Source organism: Diadema antillarum, unplaced genomic scaffold (assembly GCF_040938485.1).
Source record: "Diadema antillarum isolate AM-2024a unplaced genomic scaffold, OU_Dant_1.0 scf00000004, whole genome shotgun sequence".
NCBI lineage: Eukaryota > Metazoa > Echinodermata > Echinoidea > Diadematoida > Diadematidae > Diadema > Diadema antillarum.
Genome location: NW_027270893.1, coordinates 3,186,846 through 3,191,487, shown reverse-complemented (window position 1 = coordinate 3,191,487; position 4,642 = coordinate 3,186,846).

Here is a 4,642-nt window from a genome sequence, read left to right as displayed (position 1 = left end):
AAAAAGCAGATTTTTACCCAGATGTATCATTTGGTTACCCGTGACAGTTGTCATGAAAAAGAAAATAGTGGCATGTCCCTCTTGGATACTACTCTAGATGACTGATGTCATATTGACAATACTATGATTAACCTGGGCAAGTTGAAAATTAGTCTGAAATGAAAGAGTAGCATGTAATAATCCCAATAGTTATTTTTCAGTTTAGTTTAGAGAAGATTTGCAATTGTGGAGTTTGGCTAATAAAAAAAAAACAGATTTTGAGGAGTCAATGTGAACGAGTTGACGTCATCAGTTTACAACTTGAATTGTCATTCATTATAGCTTGCACACAAAATCTTATAGTTCACCACCGTTGTTTTTGTTGTCTTTGTGCCTCAATCTCAAATTCTAATTTATCTGACTGATCATTATCTTGAAGTTACCATTATGCTTTATGCTTCAATATGATAAACAAATTGAATTTCAGAATATTCTATTGTCATGTTTAACACATGCGATCAATGATAATGATGATTATAACGATAATATAATGATGATGATGATAATAATAATAATAATAATGATAACAATGATGATGATAATTACACACTAATGAGATGTGAGCTGTTAAGTGTATAACAAAGCCATTATGCTATTTGTCATTCAATCCGCTATCAAACGTCGTTGGGAGGAAACTCGTCTTGACATGTTATTATGATTGTTGACCATTTAATCACAGCTGCAAGAGTAACAGGTTTATGCGATTGATTTTCTTTTTTCCTCAGGTTTTCTCAGATATACAGTCTGTGAAAATTCATTTCACAGACTAAGTACATTACTTTATACATACTTATTTCTCATGAACTCTATAGAATTATATGGGCCTACTGTGTAATGTGTCCCCTTTGTTAATCACCGTAGACTACTGTATTCATCATGAAATGATCTAAGTATACTCTTGTTATATATGACAATTATACCGAAGATAATACAATATCATCACGAGATACACAAGGTTTTCACAATATCACGCCGATGAGTAAATTATTATCTATTCATTACTACAATTCTACACACAGACGTACCATTAAGTCGGTATCTTTACGTTTCGAATATCAATAGTTAAGACTAGTGGCTATGTCGCGCATTCTTGTTGACGAAGTAAAACCCCAAAATAATTACATTGTACATCTGAATGACATTGGCTTGATAGAGTAAAATGGTGTCCAAAGTTCACCGTAAAGTCGAGACTTCCCATAGCAAAAACTGTGCCAGACTACGCTTGTTGTATATATAGAAGTCATTACACTCAGCCCCTCTCCTCATAATATTGTCTGATTATCTCTTTTCATTGCTCCATTTCTGTTTGTTACATGGCGTCAAGACTAAGGGCCGGGCCTATTAAAGGAGGGATCCAAATGATTTTCAGACTTTTACATTTGAACAACTATGAATATGATTAGTTGGTACACAGTTTCAGAATTTATAGTGATTGGGATGAGGAATAAGAATGCTTTCAAAATTTAAAACAAACTGAAATGAACAAGGATGATGTCATGGCAGCCTCACTTTAAGAATGTGTGAGTGGGGGTTCAAGGAAACAGAATAAAAGACGAAGGCATACATAGATTATACGAAGGTGAAGTTGTTAACGGAAACTAAAACCCAATGAGAAATGTGGATTGAGTGAAAGCAGCAACATTAGTAGAACACAGCAGTGACAGTTTTGAGAGGAAAATCGGAAAATCGATGCAAAAGTTATGAATTTTTAAAGTTTTGGTGTTGGAACTGCTGGATATAGGGAGACTACTAGAGGTTATGATGTCATGTGTGGATAGCAATATAAAGAAGATATAAAGTGAATCAATAGGAGACCACAATAACTGGTGTTACCAATGGTTACTGTGGTGTAAATGTGTTCACACCTTCTTTTTTTTTTCAAAAATCAAGTACTTTATTTGAAAGTTCTTGATCGTCTTGTTGAAGTTCGATATCTGCAAGAAGAACAGTAACTAAGTAACTATTCAAAAATCAATATCATGTTTTAGTGACGCAAGCAGGTGTTAATCTAACACCATAAATGAGCACCGGAAATTTAACACCAGCTCAGTGTTTCATGATATTTGACACCGGACTTTTTGCAGTGCGTTGCTCTCACAGTGTGCGCCTCTAGTTGTCCGTGTTTTCTGCTTGCATTTCACTCCATCAGAACTCTATAATATAGACATAACAATATTGTGATCTATACGACTCTCCTTGAGAAATACCCGGTGAATTTAGAGCATGGGCATGTGGTGTATACCTGAGTCATATTCTGTGTTCGTGCCTCAGCTATAGAGTCTCGTGCTGGTTTGAATCTTCAAATGAATTGCGGCCAATAGTTTGTCGACAGTTACATCAACGAGTTCGGAACTGCACAAAGTGCACTTTGTGCACATGATATGTGTTTACTGACCTTACCGTGAGTAGCATTCTTTGCGAGCGTTGCAAGGTGACAATACGAACATCGACTATCTGGCCTTAAAGGACAAGTCCATCTTCATAATACATGTGGATTGAGTGACTGCAGCATTATTAGTATAAGAACACATCAGTGGAAGTTTGGGAAAATTGGACATCCATTCAAAAGTCACGAATTTTCAAACATCGGCGCACTCAGTGCTAGATGAGAAGACTACTACAGTGTATGATGTCACATGCGTACAACGATATAAGGAAATTGTCAAAACGAATTTCACAAAATTAAATTCTTTGAAAAAAGTGCACATTTCGTCGAACTGCCACTGACGTATGTTAAGGGTAATATTATTCCCCGTGCCTTCTTAATGAGGCAAGTCAAGCATTCTGTTATTATGCGAGAAAAGTGAAAATATGTTGAATTTCTGTATATTTTCTTAATAACGTTATATACATGTGGCATCACAGGTTGCAGTAGTCCTCTCATCCTGCAGTGGTGGAGCAGAACGTAAAAAAGTCATAACTTTTGAACGGATTGAACGATCTTCCTCAAACTCTAACTCATGTGCTCTACTAATATTACTGCTGCATTCACTTAATCCACACATGTCTATGAAGGTAGATTTGTCTTTTAAAACTTCCCATATAAATATTGTTTCATTAAAATTTCATTTTGTTCTTCCTTTTTTATTGGGGGGGGGGGGGAGGGGTGCAGTTACTTCATCCACGTAAACGTTCAGGGATAGTTCCTCGGACTATGCACATAATCTATCCCACGAGGGCGGATCCAGGAATTCCGTAAAGGAGGTTGGGGCGGAAAATATATTTCTGGTGCCACTACCGGGTTTGATAAGCTGACAAGCAAGCAACAACAACAACAAACAAAAACAGTCAAAAACAAACAAACAAACAAACAAACAAAAACAAAACGAACAAAAAGAAAACCGCTCGTGCCAATTCCGGGTTTCTTCTGCTTATATACAAAGATGGTTTCTTTTTTAAAAAAAATAAATAAAGGGGGAGCACGCACCGCCTTTCACTTTTATTCAAAAAAAAAAAAAAAACAGTAAAGGGGTGTGGTCCGGGCGTCCCACCTCCCCCCCCCCCCCCATCCCTACTGTCCCGGACACTGACGCAGGTACTTCGCAGTGCCTGTATGTCATTCGTAACTAGAACGTAAGTACAATGTATAAGTTGCACGCGTCCAGCAGGTAAGACGCAAGAGAAACTAGCCCATACCTTTGTCTGCCCGCAGAAAATTATCCTGCGTGTTGGAAAATCCCTACACGCAACAAGCCCGCATAGCTTGCCCGGAAGGTGCTCGGATTGTGCGGCATGTTTACCCATATACTGCTCATGTGTAACGTTTTTTTTCTTCTTCTTCTTTTTTTTTATGCGATGATCAATGACAGGAAACAAAGAGGGATCGAAGAAAAGGGGGTCCCCACAGGCCTATTTCCAGAAAGCCGTCGCTGTGTAATATACTCTGTATTGGAATCGAACAATAGAATGTGACGATGCGAATGTGTAGGTTCAGCGCACTTTAACATACACACGCACACACAGCCGCGTACGCAAACAGGAAGTGTACGGAGTGAAAATCAAATAACTGTTTGTAACAAACTCCTTCGTGATCGTGCTAAAAAATTGATAAACTAAACCTTTGATAGCTTATAAGCTTTTTAATATCAATGTATACCGTTAAGCATCAGTATGATGAACAACCTACGGCACATAATGATATGAAGCTCCTTCAACGAGCCTCAAAGTCCAAACACTCGGAAAAGTCAGTTGGTTGCTTCCTCTACTATGTAATGAAGTTTTCATCGCAGATCAGTTGAGCACACGCTTCATTAGCTTAGCAATATTGAAGAGTTCCCCTGTCATTATATTCATTGACCTTCATACACCTGATACAAAAAAAAAAAATAGGGCTACTGATCGCCTCACGTTCCTACGACCCTTGATCGCTCCAGTCAAACAGACTGTTTGAACAAGAGGACAACTCAGGAGCTACGCAATCAACAACATCAAAACTTTGCAACAGGTCTACAAAGGCTTTGGAGCTTCTTGCTTGCACTTTAATAATTGACGGCGCAGCACGGCAGCGGACGGCGGGGGTTAAATCCCATAACTTGCCTGACAGTTAACTTCTTTCTATCATATAGGAAAAAGGTCTTGTGTTAGTAGTTATTTTCCAGTCGCC